A 21810-nucleotide genomic window follows, 5' to 3' on the forward strand; every position below is an offset into this window, starting at 1 on the left:
CGTTTTAATTAGCCAGTGTACGTGGGGCAACATCCATTTACGCTACGGTCTTACATACGAATCAATTTGGTAATTCGCCCCGACAAACGCCATGCTTTTTCCTCTTTATTATTTTTGCTTCATATTTTCGTCCCCTTGATGCACGCCCCCCAAGAAGGATGTCCGACCATAACTCTTGCCATGTTAACGTTAAGCTCAGCATCTTTCCGCGAGCGTTTTATCACGCTTTTGTGTTTAAACATCTAAGCTGGCTCCAAGATATTGAAATCATTACTCTATACACGCAAATAACTTAGATTGTGTAAACTCAATTTACACCCGTAAAAAGTTTTTCTATAATTTACGCGGATAGCATAATCACTGTGCCCTGCGTGGAATGTACATATGAGAGGAGATAACAGACTTAATCAGCTATTGCAGTCTTTTCACTCTCCAAATGACCGTTCTAATGTCCGCAGTGAATGTTCATCAGGGATCATCAGGGATCACACTGTGAGCTACGACATTTACTCGGACCATACATCTATAGTGCCGCCTGTGCGTCCAGCGCTCCTAACTTTTCTGCGAGACACTGGTCTCAACGAGCTGTACTTTAATATTGCATCTTGTGTTATGTGTGTGTTATATATGTGTGTGTTAACTGTCGTATGTCGAGTGTGTATTATTTCAGTCATCACCGCACTCACCTGGAGTAGCACATTTGGCTTGCCGCGAAGCAAACCTCTACAGTTTTTATTAAAGAGCTCCTCCCTCTCTTTCCCCTTGCAAAGCTTGGAGCTTCAGCTTCAACTATCAGCTCTAACTAGCATGCGTCATGGGAGGGAAAGGAATCGCAGCTACCTCAACTGTCTTGACTGAGTCATTTCTTACACCCAATCTTCGTTTTCAGTTCGCATTACAACGTTCCTTCAAAGGAACCAATGGTTCAACATCTTCCAATAAATTAATTATAAAGACGCAATATTCTCATTACATAAATAGTGATTGCTTGTTGAATTTGTGCCGCTAAGTCTGAGAAATATTTCAAGAATAGCTGCCTGCGTAGGAGTAATGACATTTTCTTAATTATATCAATTAATTGTTTTAAGGCACTTTAAGCACATAAGTGATTACATTAACCCAGTTACGATGACATTTTCGATAAGAAGGTGAAGAGTAGAAGCAGAAAAGGCGGTTCGGGCGAATCCTATCGAGCTCCACGTATACAAGCTATTTACCGTACATTTTCCTGCTCAAGACGTTCTCGCTGTCCGAACAAACGGTCACGTGATGGCGGCGCGTTCGCTGGCGGTTGTTGGATCCGCCCGATTCACAGAGAGGTTCTTAAGCTGGAACTGCTCTTAAGGGCACACGCCGGCCAATTGTCATGTTGGACATATTATTACCCGAGGCGGCCACATAACGACGAAAAGAGCGAGCAAAACGAAGAGTGTTTTGAACTTGGCACCAGGGTTCGAATTCACAAAACCTTTCGTTCGTGAGTGCTCTTTGCTATTGAACGGCCATCCTCGTTATAATGTCAGCCATCATGATTGATTGGCATTTGCTCTTACGAACGATTCTAGCGCAACTGCTTTTCTGTGATTGCAGGCCCAGCTTTTTCGCATGTGTGAACTTCGTCAACAAGCTGTTCTCTCCGGCACTCCTCTTCTTTTGGATGCACTTTGTTTGAGTGAAAGCCCCGTTGTAAGGGATTCCGTCTGTTAAACTGTTTAGAGTGCCAAGAATACTAATTCAGGTTGAGTGTCACTGAACAAATGTAATATATATTTCTTGTGAGAAAAGTGTCGACATTTATTTACAGAATATGATAGAATTAACAAGGTATGAGAACAAGATGTTCAACTACTCTAAAAGGAACTTTCCTCGGCGAGCGTATAACACAGCAGAACCACAAGTGAAAATGAAAGGTGCCTCAGTGTGCTTTGTCAACCAAGCCATGCCATGTCGTAGCAAAATCCATGTGCCGCTCATCACTCTCACAGTGGCTGAACAACTGCAGCGCGCAAGACTTCCCTCTAGTAATCTCAGCACGAAACTATACGATCACCGGAATAACAGAAGTTGAGAAAACATTATACACCCAAGAAACGGAAAGGACCTTCAAAGTTAAGCTATCGGTAATTTTAGTAAAAAAATATGTGCGAGCTATAGACAAATGCTGCTTGCACAGGTGCTTTGTGCGCTTTGGCGGACGCAGTTTTCCCGAACAAAAGGTAAGTGGATAAATACACAAATAATAATGTTTTTGTTATATCGAAGTACTGACTTTTGGACGTGCTCGTAAACCATACTGGAGGAATAATGGCGCAAACGAACAGGGACATGATAGAAAAAGGAGAGACGAGCGCAGTCCGTGTTTTCTCTTTCTCATCCCTGTTTGTGCCATTCTTCCTTGAGCACGAATTTGTTAAATAATTTTTGTTTAAATTTCGCCCCCCCATTGCACTATCCATTTATATAAGTTATTTGAAACCAATCGTTTAGAAGACGGCTCCATTTTGTTTTATAGTTCTGGAGCGCCGTATGTTACGAAAATTTCATCAACAAATTTAGCCCCTAGTACGCTAATTTCGTATTCAAATGTGGTAATTCGGTACAGAGATGATTGATTGATTGATTGATTGATTGATTGATTGATTGATTGATTGATTGATTGATTGATTGATTGATTGATTGATTGATTGATTTATTTATTTATTTATTTATTTATTTATTTATTTATTGATTGAAAACTATCATTTCAACGAGCTGGGGTGCCCGCCTCTTACCCTACACGCAGGTAGGGGGGAGGGGGAGGGAGGACGAAGCAGTCCCCGCGTGTTGAGGACGGTGAGTCGTCACGGCCTCAACGGCCAGGCGGATTGCTCGACGCTGGTCGTCTTCAGCCTCCCTCTGGAGCAATGCCTCCCAGGCTTCTCTACTGTCAGTCTTTTCCTTGGTCCCTGGGGAGCCAGCACACTCCCATATTACATGGTCTAGCATACCATTCCATTTAGAATTTTTGCCGAGGGCGTCGCTATAGTCCCTCGTCTGAGTTAAGTAGATCCAATATGGTGATGTATGATTGTTTCCCTGGAGGTGCCGCCAAATGCGAGCGTCTTCCAGAGACAGAAACCAATGGCCATGGAACTTAAACTACAGATAGCGGCGAATATGGTAGAAGAGTATGCGACCAGCAGAGGCTTGGCGTGCTCGCCATAGAAATCGGAGCTATTAATCATTGAGCCAAAACATTAAAGGGGACACGCTGGGAGCAGCAGACTCACCAATGTTTTGGTGCAAAGACGAAACCCCAAATGACGTATCTGATTCCGTATAGCACGCAATTCTGTAGGCTGGGTGAGGTTAAATACAGCTGTGATCCTGCTCTCGGCACGCAAAAGAGAAAAGGACTGGCTTCTCCTTTTCTAGGCAATCAGTTGTGCGTCACATGGGGGAGGGGGGGGGGGGGGGGGAGGGATGTTGTTGCACCACCATTCAGCAGCTTTCAGCTTCTGTTCAACTCCGAGTTTCCAGCACTGGCATCGAAGACGACGACGCTGACTCCAACGGACCAGCTGCAGCGGCTTTTCTTGGGACGTCAAATAAAGGCTTGCTCTAAAGAAGAGCCGGCGAGGAAGAAATGCCCATAAACAAGGTGAGCTATTGCCAACATTATTCTTTAATGCACAGCCATGGATTATTACAACGTTAACAGATAAAACTACACATTCTTACTAATCATCCCGATAAAGGCCATATAGGGCTCGAGTTCAGTAATAAGGATGCAGCCATCAAAAGAGACTGCGCCACTGAGAAGCCTGCATGAACCAAAAGCTTCTAACTTTGTGTCGTGCTTCTATCAGCGCGTTCTGGTCTATATTTTTAATGATAGCACGTAATAGTCATGGACGCATATACGGCCGAAAGCACTATTCCGGGACATGTAGCACGAACTGTGACAATGACGTATGCCGCGTCAGAATTAATTTTCTGCCCCGATATTGGTTTCCATAATAACCCCTTCATATCGCTTTACATGCACTTGTCCCGGTGCAAGGCAGGAAATCAGATTTTTTTTTCTGATTAGCCCTCCTACCTTTCCTCTGCTTCTCTCTCTCTCTCTCTCTCTCTCTCTCTCTCTCTCCGCGATGTTTGTTTTCTGAGCGTGTCTCGTTAATTTTTCGAAGAAAAGGCAAACTGAACAATCCAATTTTTTTGAGACAACACGGTTATTTCATGTGCGATGTGTACGTACGTACCAGAACGCTCACAGGAGTGTTTCTTTCTTCGTTGTTATATTCAGAGGTTGAAGTTATAACTTTCTAACTGTTCCATAAACTGCAGCATGCAGGATATGATATAAGTTACGCTGTCCAATGGAGCACGATATTAACTACAGAACGTACGTGTGCTCGTCAATATGTGCGCATTTCATCTATTTCAAGAGCAGCCAACCCAGCCGTCACCCAGGTCTCAAGCGGCTGAAGACAACAGCGGCTCAAGTACCCAATGCCGCTAGTATATGGGCCTGCACGGCGGCCGATGTGCGACGCAATCTGCAGCTACTCCCACGGCGGATCGGACACCATGAGCTCGACACTACCAACTTGTTGCATTTTAACTAGGCACTCTAGCGTCGGCAACACACACTCCGTCAAGCGAGAGAAAGACACAGATCACACATACGTTTACCTTATCGCAAGACTGGCATTTATAGCGCTGGAAGCGAAGTACGAAATTTTAGTCGGCACTATACACCGAGAACGGGCGCACAAATAGGCACAACGAAGCAAGCATTCAGAACTTTACGAAGCGTCGCTGAGTATACTGTCCCCTGAAGCGTTTTGCTTACTCGTAACGCCGCACGCGGTGCTTGCCTTCACCCCCAGTCGGAGGGTGCCGCCACGACACACAATTCCGAGGAAGTTGCATTCAATGCTACTCGTGTGGTCCTGCTCGGCCTCAGAAAGAGTGCACGTGATGTTTCCAAAGCGCATAGAGCATTATATTTAAGCAACAAATATTTCATGCAGGAGCTAACAGAATGTTTCAGCATTACTGTCATATAGCGCTACTGTCTATCCTTAATGTACTGCTCCTACAAGATGCCACCTGCAGCGGCAAGGCTGTTCTAAGCGTTATAATGACGTCAATTGCATAGACAGCTAGGGGGCGGCCCACCGGGCACGTGCCCTCCCCCGCCCAAAATTTTTGTTAGTATGCGGCCTGCACAGCCCCTTTCCTTCACCATCCGCAGTCAAGTGTGTGCTCCCCCCTCCCCCTTCCGAAAAAAATATCAGGCTGCGCCACTGAATGAACGTGTAACAGTGGACGCTTCACATATAAAACTGGTAGGCTGGCACTCTTAATATTGTATGAAATCTCAGTGTTTTAGCTAGTTTAAGAATCCAACAGTAATTTTTGTTATAGAATGATGTACCGCCTTCCGAAGGACTTTCGTCGCTGCTTCCGTCCTTTACCGAGAAAACAGCGGAGCGTCACCTCAGCAAGCTGTAAGTACGCAAGGTTTATTTCGTATTGCAGCGTAGCTCTTAGGCGCCCGTTCCTGCGGGCGCCTAAGATTGCTGCCCTCATACCGGCAACACAGGGGAGACGTCGCTCGAAGTCATCGCTCGCATGGGGTATACGACTTGTAGGCGACGAGCGAACGCGACAGCCATCTCTAACGCGTCGCTTGTCGCTGTCGCGCGCAAGATCGCTTGCATGGGGTTTATACTTAACGCGCGCCGTCCGTATGTCTGCGGTATGTCTGCGGCGGCTGCTGTGAATCGCACCCACGCATTACCCACGCGCTGCCTCTTGCGATCTCCCGATTAGCAAGGCAGACGCGCCACACTTCGCTTCTTTTGGAACGTGCCGCACAAGATCGATCGTCCGCGCAAGCCAATATATCGCGAAATGAAATAAGTATAGAGTTGCGCTCAAATTTTCCATTAGGGACTAGTATCGTAATCATCGGTGAATTTTTTATGTATCCTTTCGTTTGAGCCACGCTCCGGGACTTCAGTGCGAGAAGAAGACGTAGGAAACACGATCGAAGATGCATGTTCCAAGTAAGAAGGACGGAAGATTAAAACAAGGCGCATCCAGTCGTTCGAAGTGTTTCAAGGAGTCATTTGCCAAAGCATTGACTAAAGACCGATGCCCTGACATTGGCCTGCACTTCTTGGGACCTAGTAGTCCTGTCTGTAATGTGCAAAGGCCGCTGATTTCTTCGCCAGAGCGTGGCAGCCCCTGCAAGTTCGTGCTGTGGTTGCTGGCAGACGCGTGTGATGACGCTGGCTCGATGATAGCTTTGGCAAGCCGGCGAGCTTGCGTCCCGACCGAGAAGGCCGACGACCTTAGCTCAAATGTGTACGGGAGCTGGCACTGTGGAGCAACGAGAACGGTGGCCTTAGCACTTTTGCGGCAGATCGTGCGTGCGGCACGTATTTGCTGAAGGTAATGGCGTTCTCAGACTGCGCGTACATGCGTAGTTGCTAACGATGACGAGAAAATGAATCGGTTTGAACCGAGCTAGTTGGTCCATTATGCGCTGCTGCCTTCGTGCGGCAATAAAGATTAGGAGCGCGGAGCTAGATTACTGACGATGAATTGAAGAGAAGATGGGCCAAAAAGAAAAAAGCAAGAAAGAAAAAGTAAGCGAAGCACCGTTCTGGAGTGTTACATTTCTTCTTTTCTTTCTGGGAAGGGGGAAGGGGTTACATGCCACAACCTAACATAATCTATTTTATTTTGGAAAAGCAAGCGTGTTGTATGACACAAGAATCCTCCCTGACAAGTCTCATTTCTCTTAGCAGTCGTAAAATCACCTTTAGTATTTCTTAACTCCATGCCTGACGTGATGCAAGGTTCACCTAACCACGGCAGATTGATATCAAATGCTTTTTTTCTTCACCTTAACTATTCCCATTATAGCTGGAACTATATCGCTTAGAACGCATGAAATCGGGAGTCTAGGCAGTAGCGATCGACTCTCTTCAACGTCAAAAAACCAATGCGCCTTGAGGAGTATATATAAGCGTTACTGAAACCAAGAGATGTTATCGAGGTAACCATTATTACCAAGAAAAAAATATATATTAAACGAGTTTGAAGCGCTATACAGCACCGTATTCCGCAGTGTTGCAGCTTTTGCACAAAGCGTCGCATGTGCCGGCAAGCAACGCAAGCAAGCACAGTGCTTCCGTGCTTCGTAAACGCGCCGAGAGCCGCGCCAGACGGGGTTATAGTCCGGAATTTCGACACGTAAGCGCCCTTACACCCGCGAAACCCGTGCGCAGAGACTCGCGTTGCGTGCCGCGGACCTTCGGGTGACGACGCCGCGCGCAGCTCGAGGCAGATCGCGCAGCCTTCGCCGGAGGCTGCGGCAGCAGCGGCGGCAAACGCATTCCGCGCGGCAACGAGGCGAGTCGCGTCCTACATCGGCGGCCGCCGCTTTCGAAAGCGCCGGCGGTTCCCCCCGCCGCGTTGGACGCGCTGCCCGTGATGCGCATTGGCGATCGCTCTGCCGGGGGTCAAGTAGCAAGAGCACGCCGGTCGTGCTCCCCAGCGCGCGCATATTTCCATGGCCGTGCGTGTCGTGGCATTCCCCCAGACTTGCAAATGTGCGCCAGTCGCTTTAAGAGACGCGCTGGATGGGACGGCACTGCTCTTCCGCGGCCGGTCTCGCGCGGGGCCGGGATGCGCCGTCTCGCCGCAGCCTGGCTCGAGCGGAGGCACCTCGACTGGCCACGCACGACGAGAACCGTTCGTCGTGCGCGGTCAGCCGCCGGGTCGGTGGGCCAGTCAGCGCCGCTTGTTCCCGCAAGGAGCGGAGATTACGCACCGCAGGCAGTTGCGCACGCGGGCCATGGTTGTCGCTATACAGGCACTGAACAGCCGCATGACTGGCGTGGTCACCATGGCCGTTGGCCTTAGAGGGAAATGTCATCAAAGAGACAGACTGCATTATCTATTTATATAGAGAGAAGTTCACTATAGCCAAGTTTACTACAGAGTGAGAAATTATTTTATTGGAAGTCAGATCAAGACTTTAAAGGAGCTCCTCCGCTAAACGGACCAGAGTCGACGTGAGCCACCGATGCCCGCCACGCCCACCACTGTGTAGGAACGCTTGCGAAGAGGAACCTCTGTGCAAACGAAAATTGAAAGAAAATGGAGATGTGGCTGACATGGATGCATAACAAGCGGCAAACGCCCAACGAGAAGGTGCCATTAAGAAGAAAAAAAGCGCACTTCTTTGGGACGCTTAGGATTCTTACGACATCTCGTAGATAATAAAAATAAGCAATGACGTTTTACTGATTCTACAGTTGTGCTTTAACTGAACTGCTTCCTCGAAGCAAGTTTACAGTTAACTTCATACAACGCTGTAGAAGTGTGTGAGTATCTGAAGAAGTTCTGGTAACCACACTTTGGTCTGCTCGGTATCTGGTTAACCATTTGTCACCCGATTTGATGGCGTTGGGTGATTATTGCTCATTTCAAGCAAGAGGTTGTAGTTTAGAGCAGGAACACCTATGACATTACTAAAATATTCTCATTCACCCATTTCAACTGCTTCGCCCCATCCAATGAAACTACACCGTGTTGTCTTTTCCTTTGATTTGATGATCCAGACACTACTATCAGCACGGCTAAAAGGAACACTGAACTGGCGAACTGGGACGTGATGAAAACACCAAGCGAAATGAGTTCACGTTCATTATTCAGTTAATTTAATTAGACCTGTTTCCTGTTTGGTACATGAAAGTCAAATGGCGCCACAATTATTGATGCCCTACGTCCACATGGCCCCGCGGCAGACTAGCATCTGTGCAACCGCCGTTGTCGTCTCTTCTCACGACGAAGCTAGATTTCTGCAGGAGAGAAGAGAAAATAAATAGAAAACCCTACGTAGAAAACCCATGTGCCCAACATCCAATGATCCCATATGAACACATATGGATTCCTTATGTAGAAGACAGAGACGAAACAAAGGAGAAAGACAGGGAGGTTAACCAGAATCGCCAATATGGTTTGCTACCCTTCACTGGGCAATGGTGTAGGAAAAGAAAGTAAAGAGAGAAATATATAGAGCACAGAGTCACACACGCACGATTCCAGTCGATCACGATCACCACATACTATCACAGACATTGATCACCATGGTGATCAATGTCTGTGATCAAAGCGAGCAAGCAATCGCTTCTATACAATGTAGCGAGGACAGTCACACAGAAAGTGTTAAAGGGTCTCCTCGCGACCACAGTTACCACACGTAGTGTTGACGGCAATTCCAATGCAAAAACCAATATATTTCGTAAAGGCCACTTCTAGCCATAGCCTACAAAGCAGCGTGGCCTCGCGTCGGCAGAGTCCAGATGGGATACGAAGGTGGAGTGAATAGTCCAGGTAGTGCTGCCGGCTGTTGTGAAAATTTTGGCTGTTCTACACGGAGGACATGATTTTCCAGTGGCATCTGACCTTGATAATGGTATCGATTTCTTTTGTGTCTGGAAGAGCTGACCGAGCAGCGTTATCGGCAAGCCCGTTACCTATGAGACCACATTCACTTGGACGCCGCTGAAATGTGACGTGGTGCACTTTCTTGACGAAAGTATGGGTGAGGTCTCTAATTTGGAACACCAGTTGTTCGCGCAGCGCGCCACTATGCCATCGATTTCTCCTTGGTGTCTAGTTAGACCTAGAGTGCGTGCACCTCATCGATACCAGGAATAAACAAAAATCTGATCTGTCATTTTGTTTTAAATCTACGCTTCTATTGCACGAGAGGTACACCAAACATGTACATGTTTATATTACTGGCGCAGCAACTCTCCTGGACTCGTCCGGAGCCGTGGTTTTCCCAGTGACAGTCACGACTACCACCACTTTCAAGGCGTGCCACAGTCGACATTGACGGCTGCGGAACTTGGGCCACTTTCAGCCGTACTTGGTCTCGTCAGCCATGACGAACCACCGGGAATATGGTTGGTATTTATCGACACCAGGGCAGCACTGCAGTCTTTACTGTCATCACTGCCAGCAGGGTCCTATATATAAATATAAAAATCCTATAAAAATATAGCCACGGAGATAATCCAGTTTTTTTGTTGATAGCGTCAGAAAAGCAGAACTGGATTATCTCCGTGGCTGACGCTTAGCCTTCTTTTCCTGTCTGCCTGTTCTTTACGTCACATTCAATTATGTTTTATATGCTGCTTCTGCAAATAAAGCATTTGGTTGCTAGTCAGCGCTCTGTCCTGTGTCGCGCTGTTTCTGGTTTTTATTCTAAAGATGAACCAACCAGCCCCTTTGAGCACACTGCTAACGTTCATATGCTTCATAACCCTCATATCCAGCATGAACAGATAGGGTTCTCATGTAAAAACCCGTATGTTTCCATATGCCATATAGGGCATCTCACATACGATATATGGGAACATACGGACTTGATGGGATACGGATACGAATGCCTTTCCCGTATGTTCATGTGGATACGGCACAAATGAGTTTCTGCGACAGAAAAGGCAGATATGTTAACAGAAAAGCGTCTGCTTGGATATCATCATCATCGTTGTTATTATCATCATCAGTCTATTTATGTTCATTGCAGCACGAAGGCTCCTCCCAGCTATCTCCAGTTACCACTGTCTTGCGCCAACCGACCCCATCTTATGCCCACTCCACTCAATCATGTGCTGTCCTCGAATGCGCTTCCTTTCTTACGACACCCATCCTGTAACTCTAATACACCACCTGTTATTCACCCTACACATTAGATTGTCTGTCCAGCTCCATTTTATCCTCTCAATATCACGGAGAATACCGCGGCTACCCCTCTTTGCTCCGTAATCCACAATGTTGACTTCCTGTCTCTTAATGTTTCCCCTTATTTTCTTTCCCATCGCTTGTTGTGCGGCCCTTAACTTCTTCTCAAGCTTCTTTGTTGACGTCCAAGTGCGTGCCTGGTTGAATACACACGCAAAAAAAAAAAAAAAAAAGAAACTATCTGAGCCGATGGAAGAGCGCCTATATGCAGCGTTGCTCGTGCGATATGAACTAAGAGTGCGAGAGTTCGTATTGTATAAACGTGCAGCTTTGTCATCAAGGTTGTTATTGTAGTTACTTTTATCTAAGTGATGGCTTTACTGACTACTTAAAGCTATATTTGCGACGTAACTATTCGATCAGGACAGCCGCGATATTGTATATGATCCAGGTGACTGGCTGGCACTAAAAGCGCACGAAAGCCAACAAACGGCGGCTGAACGTTTGGGCTGACTTCCTGTTCACTCGCGCAGCAGGCACCAAGAAATATGCGCCAGGTGTGACTAGCATGTCGAACTTGAGGCAAGGTCAACCACTCCGCGCGAGTTTTGCATACACATCACTGCGCTGTGTATGCGCGCGTGTATCATACAGGGCGTCCGAAAAAGCAGTGCGTACGTAACATCTTATAACTTCCACAGTTGCGCATTCGTATGGGCAAAATAATCTTGACCACGTTCGAGATCAATCGAGAATGCAGATTACTGCAGCCGACCAGAGCTCCTTAATTGTGTCTCAGTTGCGAACCTCCCTATAAGAGGATGTTTCCAAACCCGGTCAAAATGCACGGCAAAAGAGGATATAGAGGATCTCCTGACTGTGGCGTCACCCATGGGCAGCAAAAATAACTATAAAATGCCACTTTGCCGAACACAACAAAAATTAATATCACGCCAGTGCGCACTGTGAGCAAAGTGTATTTTCGATCAGAACGTTTTTTTTTTTTTCATAGTAGCCATTTCAGGCACATTTTAGCAGGCGATAGGTGACGACGAGCTTCATCTTGTCAGTCAATGGCTACCGTCAGTCTCCGTGCAGAAATATGAGCAAGCCCGAGGTTTGAAGCGGAATCTCGGAACTGATATGAAGGATGAACTCTGCAGACGCCTGCCTACGGTGACACCAAATTGGGAAATGGCTGACCGCGGAAACAGCTTGACGGGTTATTACAGTACGCGAAAGCACTCGAGGTAACAAGCCTATAGAAGCGGATTTGACGCTGTGTGACTGTTTCTTGTAGGGCTAAGCGCATAAATAACCTTATCAAAACAAGTAAATGAACTTTGGATCTATTGGTGTGGTACGAGTGCGAGATGTTATCACGAATGCTTCCACACAACTTCTGCGCAGAAATTCGAGGAAGCTGTACACCCACAAGTGCTTGCGCAACCTTACAGATAACACTCGGGGCATGTAGAATACTAATTTAATCTAAGAAAGCTCCATGTTTGTTGAACGAAGTAGCAAAAAATGTTTTGCTATAAGCAAGGAATTGAAGAAAATAAAACGAATGAAAGTAATTCCTGCGCACGTGACACCTACACCTTACAACCGAAGGGTGCAGTCTGCACTTCTTCTGATTTCTCTTTCGTGTACTTCATGCAGCACAAAATTCTGCACCTCTCAGTACAGCCCACGCAAATATGGCTTTTCTTCTTTTTCTTTTTTATCCGTGCGGTTCGAATACGTTTGCGGTAAGTCTACCTACATTTACATAGCGCGCACATTCTACCTATGTGCTGAATCCCTTCGAGGCTCGTGGGATCGGCTTGAAATGGATGGAGAGCATGCTACGGCGACAGGGGCAGGCGGCGCCTCTAAAGGTAAGTACTACAGGCTATTGTCTCTCCGATAGCGAATAATTCGCTCCTTCTATATGCCCCGTTCAACCAATACCGTGCAGCGCCGTGAAAGCGGCGTCAGCCCGTTAGTACAAGACCACTGGCAGAACGCACGATGGTCTGCATTTTGGGTTACTCATTATAGGGGCAAGATGAGGGAAGCCATGCTTCTAATGAATATCTGTCTTTTCGTCAGGGGTCGAATTCCGAAAGCATTTCCTTCCTAAGTGCTCTCTGCCATATTCCACCCGCCTTTGCTAATGTTATGTCCTTCAACACGGTTAGGTGGCATCCGCTCTCACAACTAGGTTTAGCGTAAGAACTTTTCTTGCGAATACGTGCACAGACATCTCTCGACAAAGGACTTGTCTTGCGCGTTGTCGTAAAATGTTCACTTCGTGGGTCGAAGTAAGAGAGACTGTCATTCGTAAATATTGTTTGTAACTAGGCCTCCTGGCTTTCGCATATGATATGTACGCTATCAGGATTGGCTGGCGTCAATTCTTACGAACCGCTCCAGTGTGCAAGCTGACTCGTGCATGAGGAACCATGTTCGCCTGATGAACACGAGTGTCTCACGAGTTGCCGGCGCGGCGCATATGTGCACTGTTGCTAACTAAGCGTGGTTGCTCGGATCGCGAACGCCTGCCAATCCCAAGCCGCTATCATGCGCGATGTTTCGCGAGTTCATCCTGCGGAGATTGCAACCGGCGCCGCTCGTACGTCACTGCACGGTACTTGTGGGTCGCACTACGCTCTCTCTACAGGACGAGCGCCGGCCGACAATCAGCGCACGTACACCGCGGTGCTGGCTGGGCGTACGCAGGACGACGTCGTCCAGCGAGACGTGGTCCACCAGCGACCGATGCGGAGCAAGGCAGCGCGGCTCGGCCCGGGCAATCTGCACGCCGAGTCGACGACGACGCGCCCAGCGCCTGACACACGTGGGAACGGCCGGGCGGAGCGCTCGGCGTCTGTTTGCCTGCGCTGCGTGTGAGCCACTCCTTCTCGCGCACTGGCTGCACAGACGTCCGTATACTCCGCGCCAGAGCGCAATCAGTTCAGATGGGCGACCAACGAAAGGAAGTCCGCAAAGTCTGGAAAACGACGACAGAAATGCGAGTGATCATAACCCGGTCGGTTACCGATAATTCAACACGCTTATCTATAGGCGCCGTGCACCGCACCGAGAATAATAATGCAATAGAGCCGTAGTGAACGCAATTTTTTTTAAATGCACCTTAATATGTTCTTTTTTTTTTTTTTCTTTAACAAAAATGTAAAGGAAAATGTTGGCACCTTTATCTGACTCTAAGCGATAAAAGAGTACAAAATGCGCTCGCTGTATTTTGTTGTCTGGGCAGAGCACGTGCATGCATTTCATTAGTCACTCCCTCCTTAGAGAATATGAATATTACTAAAAAGATGGCTTGGTAGTCGCGGGCTTTCTCTATATACCAGGTGTTTTTTAGACCATAGAGAATATTTAAAAATCGTACGTAGCAGATAGCACAATTCTGGCCCTTGAGCTCTATTTCTCGAAGAGGCAGACATTACTTGCGCGAGAAGTCTAAATGCGCAATGCATTAATTAACAATGTTTCACTAATTAAGTTCTAACTAACTAACTTACAGCACATATTGCAATTTACGAATTGTAGCAGGTCAGTATGCAAGACATATTTGTTAGTCCGTTATGCATTTTCATTTCTCATGCAAGCAATGTCCGCCTTTTCGAGTAATCCAGCTCAAGGACTAAAATTGTGCTATCCGCATACCGCAGGCGATATTTTATTTATACTGTATTGTCTAAAAAATCCCCCTGTTTATGGGGGTTCTTTCCATGGTCAGCGCTGTAAGATGGGGCGCTGTAACGTGAAGCTATTCCAAACGTTTATATCCCATTTCTGTAATCAGTCCTCGTAGATTTGTCAAAAAAAAAATCGGGCCACCCTCACTTCGCCTGTCTGTGACGCGAGGTCAAGGAAACCACGAGTACTCGCCATCTGTTGACTTGTAGACACTGATTATGCATGATTAGACAGAACAAAAGAAAAATAATTATTTCCGGTTCTACGCCTTTTTCGCCATAAGCACTCCGCTAGAGGTCAAAAGATTTCGGGCTGCACCCACTTTGCCTGTCTGTCACGCGACGTCAAGAAACCGCGAAAACTCGCCACGTCAAAGTGACATGTACATATTAATGATGTATTAATATGCCTAACAAAACCGAACTTTCTTCGGAATTGCTGAAGACGGCCCCGTTCCGAAAGGAATAGAAGATCGCTGCCAGCCGATCACTTTGGCACTGGGTACTCGGAGCTGCCGGGGAGGATGCATTTATTTCCGTATAATAATAATCCTTAGTAAAAATGTCGGCAGACCTCGGTGAGCGACTGCAGTCTCGATGTGCACCTCCGGACGAAGAGACACCCTGAATGCTTTCCCTCTTTCTTTCAATCTAATCGTAACCCCCTTTCCCTTGCAGAGGGTAGCTAAACGGACGTGCATAATGGTTGACCTCCCTGCATTTCCATTGCTTTTTTTCTCTCTCCCTTTCTCTCTTCTCCAATGGAACCTGCGTTAAAGAATCGTGCACAATATGATGCGCCCAAATGGCTTCTGCAATAACCGCGGCATCCATTTGTAGTTCATGGCCACAGGAACGCTGGCGTAACTTGAAGGTTGAGATTAACCATGTACACTTAAGGACACTGTATATGAGTTCCTCTCTCCGTTTGTTGGAAGCCACGTTAGTGACGGGTACCGGACGAATTAAGTCGGCCTTGAAGGGCGTCCTCGCGTTCACTTTCGCTCCGTCGTAAACAGAGGCATATACATGTAGCGTAGAATACGGTCATGTAAGTTTCGAAACTGGGGAGGTTTGCGAATTGAGAAGCAAAGTAGTGATGCATTATTTGTGACCTTTCCACCTGATCATTAGGGGCACTTGGCATCCCCTTCAACCACAGAGCCGGAACTTACTGCAGGGTTACGCAATCCTATAACAGCTATTAACCGTGCGTGCCCCTCAGTAGGGGTCGTCGCGAATCGCTGGGGGATGGATAGCGCAAAGTGTAAAAAAATTAAGTACGGAAGAGACAGTGAGCGTTGAATGTAAAATACGTGCGTGTGACACGAGCGTGTGTGTGACAACAGCAGCAAGACGACGTGGCAAGACGACGTCACGGCCTAGGCCGACCCTAAAGACGCTCCAACAGGGGGAAACTGGCGCGCTCTCGCATTTATCGGCACAGGCGAATGACAGCGGTAAGACTCGGCGTTCAATTCGCGCGTCTGTGGCGTGCGCGCGTGTGCTCTCGCGTATTTGAGGAAGTTGTTGCTATGCGACGTGACGCGTGCGCCAATTGTCTCAAAACGTTAGTTGGCGTTGGCATGAGGCAAGTACTTCGTGCGAGCGGTATATATTATATTGGTAGGGAGCGTTTATGCTTACCACAATTTTAGTATTTCTTGTTAAATCTGGACGTTGTCCGAGCGGAATGTCTCAAGGATGAATAGGAACTTTATTGGGCTCTTTCTATGTAACTGCATTGCCGTGCAAGTGGAATATATTAATTAGCCCGTATGTCCGTTTCTTACCTGCAAGATGTGCACACTTCAACAATTACCCTCACCCAGGTTCGATGGCATCATCGCGTACATATTTATTTCTTTTTTATTTTTTTGTTTATTGAGAGGCTTGAGTGGCGAGAGAGGAACCTAACTATACATATTGCCAAGTCATTGGTATAAGATAAAGACTGTTTTGCATTTAAAAAAAGAGAGAGAGAGAGACAATTACGCGTCCGATCGATGGCGGAATTTCGACCAGACCCTCCAGGCGTAATGGCTCTATACCCGTTATAGGCCACGGAGGCATGCGTGCTTCTGGTTGCGCAAGAAACACAGGGACAAGAAAGGAAGCCACGGACGATACGAGTGATCGAGCCGTCCGTGTCCCCGTGTTTCTTGTGTAGCCCATAGTACGAATCGGCACCAATTCGCCCACCACTTAGTTGGCATGCATGCTTCTCTCGTGCCAACTAGAGCGTTGAGACGGTTGGTGCCCTCAGGTAGCAAGAAGTTGCTTGTAAGAGTGGGAGCACGCCAGTTTCTCTCATGCTTCCTTCGTGGAAGCTGGAGCGCTTTGATACGGTGTATGTGACATTGTATCGAGTTCGAGATCAGCATAGATGAGGCACGTACCAAGGATCTTCTTTTCGCGGGGGGCCCATCCCAAGGTAACTTTTCTATGCAAATGAGCGAGGGAGGTACCTTTACTAGTACAGACGTAAATAATGCCCACCATTCGCCATAAAGACCCGTAAACCCTAAAAAGAGAATTGAAATGATGTATCTTACAGGTATACGCCTGTGAGATACACCTCTCATCATCATTCATCATTTATTATTCCCTTAAGGGCCCCATTTGGGGTATTACATAAGGGGGAGGCAAAACAATTATACAAACATCGAATGAATAGTCATGTACAAAGCAAAAAAAAAAGGCAACAACTGAAAAGACACTAAAAAGAACAGGTTTTTGCATAATTAGCTGCAAATATGGGTGGTTAGTAACTCTCGAAATTTCGAAGGGTTTCGCTCTACAACAATGGATTCCGGGAGCGAGTTCCATTGTTTTATTGCAGAGGGAAGGAAGGATTTGTTAAAAGCGTTTGTAGAACCATGAAGGCGTTGGATACGTAAAGAATTGAATAGACGATGTGATGAGCGAATGGGTGGAAATAAAAGTGAGGAACGAAGGTCAGGAAAGTTTTAGTACAATTTATGGAATAGGCAGAGTTGCGAAATTATGCGTCTTGATGCTAAAAGGGGTAGACCAATGGATAACTTTAAGTTAGTAACGCTGATAGTGTTGTCATAATTCGATAAGATAAAGCGGGAGGCACGATTTTGAGTAGCGTCTAAAGTGTCAGTCAAGTACTTTTGATGTGGATTCCAAATTGTGGACGCGTATTCTAATTTGGTACGGATGAAAATTTCATATGCTAGTTTACGAATCGACGGAGGAGACAAGGACAGGGATCTTTTAATATAGTTAAGGGATCTTGAAGCATCGGCTGTTATTTGTTGGATGTGGTTCGACCAATTTAGTTTGTTAGTGATGATAACGCCAAGGTAGCGGTAACTGTCGACCTCGGATAAATTCACAGAGCCCGAAGAGTATAGAAATTTGGATGTAGAGCGTTTACGTGATACATGCATTAACTTGCATTTGGAGACATTTAGTTCCATCATCCAGCGTGAGCACCACTTGTCAATAGAATTTAGGTCATTTTGCAGAATGGATTGGTCAGTGTTAGTAGTGACACGACGGTAAATAACACAGTCATCGGCGAATAGACGTATTGTGGATGATATGTCTGTTGGGAGGTCGTTAATGTATATTAGAAAAAGGAGTGGGCCGAGGACGGATCCCTGTGGTACACCGGATATTACTTTGGTAGTATGCGCTTAGGTTTTTTTCCCCTTTTTTTTATCCTTCTTTCTTTCTCACCTATTGCATCCCCTTTCCCCTCCCCCAGTACAGGGTAGCCAACCGGAGATAATCTCTGGTTAACCTCCCTGTCTTTCCTTTGCCTTTCTCTCTATCTCTATCTGGTAGTATCTGAACAGCGACCGCCAACACAGGTGAACTGGAGGCGATCTGTCAGGAAGCAAATGATCCATGATAGGATTAGTGGGTCGAGGTGAAGGCATGAAAGTTTGGACACTAGTCGGTGATGAGGGACGCGGTCGAAAGCCTTTGAAAAATCTAAGTAAATTACGTCAGTCTGAAATGAAGAATCTAAGTTTAGGTGGAGATCTGTGGTGAATTCGAAAAGTTGTGTTTCGCATGATAAGCCTGGACGAAAGCCATGTTGTTTGCTAAAGAAAAAAGAATTTCTGTCGAGGTGGGAAGCTATTTGGGAATAAATGACGTGTTCTAAAAGTTTACAGGCAATACATGTAAGTGAGATCGGGCGATAGTTGGATGGGTCGGAGCGCTTACCAGATTTAAAAACGGGGGTTACTTTGCTTAGTTTCGAGTCTTTGGGAATAGTACCCTCGCTTATAGACTGGGTAAAAATGATTCGTAATATCTGGCTAGAAATGACGTTAGTGCCTTTTAGTATCTTCACCGGTATGTTGTCAGGTCCGGGGGAGCTAGATATGTTAAGTTTATTGATTAGGCTTGCGATTCCTTCAGCAGTTACATCAATGGGAGGCATTTCAGTGCCGCAATATCTTGGTAAAACAGGAATGTTGGTGGAAGATTCACAAGTGAAGACGGAAGAGAAGTATGAATTGAAGACGTCAGAACGCTTTTCAACTGGAACATGGGACCCATTAGGATTAGTTATGGTAATGTTATGCGACTGATTTCTATTTGGTGCGAGTATTTTCCAAAATTTTTTCGGGTTTACACGGATGATATTGAGAAGATCCTGGTGATAAAATTTTTTCTTAGAGAGCTTCAGAAGGCTGTTGTACTCGCGCAGGCAGGTTCCTTTCGTTGGCAAACAAGGAACAACATCAAATCGACTCGCGCATGAAAGAAGCGCAGGAAAAACACTGCCAAGAACAAGTAACAAACGAAACTGTAAAATAAAGATTTCTAGTAGCGTTTTTTGAATTAGCTCTGGAAGAATTATGGAGAAATATATATTTTCCGAACAGTCACAGTTCTTTTGGGTCTGTTAGGATCGGCCTGCAGCTATTTCAGACCGCTGCACGTGTTCCGATCCAACCGGGACGGTGGCGCACTTCAGAGAACTGCGGATAACCGGCAGCCACGTGGCGAGGGGTCAGCTCAGGGAAGTTCTCGAGGGGAGGTAATTGGCGGAACCTCCCCATGCGCTTTTCGAGACACTAGGCAATGTGCTACCCGGGCACGCCACCCGGGTCGACTCCGAGTTTGACGAAGCAGGCTTTGTGCGCAACACGACAACGCCGCCCTGTTCTGCTATGAGTGGGGGAGTTGCGGCGGGAACGCCGACGAAGGCTCCTTCCCACGCGCCGACCAAGACGCAAGAAAATGTGCTACCCGGCCGCGCTACCCGGATCGGCTCAGAGTTCTACGAAGCCCCTCTGACGTCGGCTCCGGACCATTGCACCTGTGTGTGTATGTGTGTGTGTGTGTGTCTGTGTCTGTGTGAACGCGTGTGTGAGCCCTCCTCCTCCTCCCCCAAGTCGAGAGCCCGCTTCCTCCAAAAGGGCGGGTCATCTACAATGACGTCGAACTATGACGTCAAGCGGAGTGCTTATAAGCAGCGATTGTCGGCTGCTAGAGTGTGCTCATTGTCGTGCTCGAAGTGTACTCGTGAGCTGTGTGCTCGTAAGCTGTTTGCTGTATGCTCGTCTTGCGGGCTCCATTTGGTTGTCACGCTAGACTGTCGATGTATCTCATGTTCAACTGTAAATAACATGTAAATAAATCCTGCTCTCCTAAGTCCTGACGAAGAGTCAAGCTCCTTCCTACAGCTACGACTGCCAAATCTTACATCTGAATGGCATCGGTGAGATCGGCCTACAGCTCGTAGATCGTCCGACAACTCTAACAAATGGTGGCAGCGGCGAGATCGTCCGACGAATCTTACAGGTCCCTCGTTTATTGATCGACCAAGTTGAGGGCCAAAACCGACTAGTGCTGTTATTCGAGAAGTTGCGTAAATATGCGCGGTCACCAGTCGCGTACAACTGCGTAAAGTGCAGGACGCTGCGGTTCTAGATTTACCGCGCCACCGCGGAAGGTTAGAAAAACAACCACATCAGCACAGCAGAGAAGTGGCTACGTCAGGCGGCTCGACTGATCACTGTAGAAGCGTCATTCAAAACACACGAAATTATTCTCCGCTTCCGGCGGCGTTTTCTCTGCTTCCTTTATAAATAAAAAAGATGTTGATACATAAATATTTTCACAAACAACTGATAAATTTGTTAATTTTCACTTTTCCTTTCTCTTTGGCTGTTGCCTTGGCTCTCTCCCTTACTAGATCGCTTAATTTCTCAACTTGCGACTCTTGTTTCCAGTTGCCAATTTTGCACGAAAAGTGCTGTACAATTAGAGAAAAACCAGACAAGGTAACAGGTGACAGTCATACTGCTCATGGGTTTAACGGTTATTGCAGGGTGAGACGATGGACGCTGTTTCACATGATTTTATTTCCCCCCTTATCTAACGCATATCTCGGGTATATGGTTCCAACGATCAGCCACCGTCGCGGCGAGGCGTCACTCGAGGAAATAATAAAGCAAAAGGAGAAGTTAAACGCAACTGGCGTTTTCTCCGGCCGCAACTCGTTCCACGAGCATACAGACCAGCTGACTACGAACCGAATCCCTTTCCTGGGGCGCTATAACGTAAAACTGTTCCAAATTTGTCTACTCCAATCCTGCAATGAGCCCACCATGATTGGGCAAAAAATTTTCGGGCCACCCCCACTTCGCCTGTCTCTCACGCGACGTCATAAAAACCGCGAAAACAGGGTGATGATGTGTGCAGACTGATTATGCCTGGTTAGCCCGAACGAAATAAAAATAATTATTCCTCATTCGATGCCGTTTTCGCCATAATACTCTTCCATTGGACAAACATTTTCTGACTGCGCCCACTTCGCCTGTCTGTCACACGATGTCACAGAACCACGAAAACTCATAGCGCCAAAGTGACGTGCACGCGTAAAGCACGCATTAATATGCTGAACAAAACCTTTTTTCTGAATAGCCGGAGGCAGCCCCGTTCCTGAAGGAATAGAAGATGACTGCCGACCGATTGCTCTGGCACTATATAGCTATACTGGGAGCGGCCGTGGAGCATGGATTTATTTGCCTATAATAAACATTTTTCCGTGGCACTATAACCTTATGGAGCCCTTTCAGCACGTACGCGACGTCACTTTGCCAACTCTTCTTTGCTGAGGATCCGTTCTGGCGGCATTTTTAACGTTACGTTGCACGCTGTTAAGAACGGCCCAGCTCAGGTGCAAGTTTTGCGAACCAGTTGCGACAGCGGCGGCAACCTTTCTAGGAACGCCACCGTTACGCTCTAGCCTTGTCGCCGTTGTGACTGAATGCATTCGGTGGGCCAACTAATGTTACCGAACCCACCAACGCCGACCTGTTCTGCTATGAGCGGGGGAGTT

The sequence above is a fragment of the Dermacentor andersoni genome, chromosome 1 (assembly GCF_023375885.2).
Source record: "Dermacentor andersoni chromosome 1, qqDerAnde1_hic_scaffold, whole genome shotgun sequence".
Taxonomy (NCBI): Eukaryota; Metazoa; Arthropoda; class Arachnida; order Ixodida; family Ixodidae; genus Dermacentor; species Dermacentor andersoni.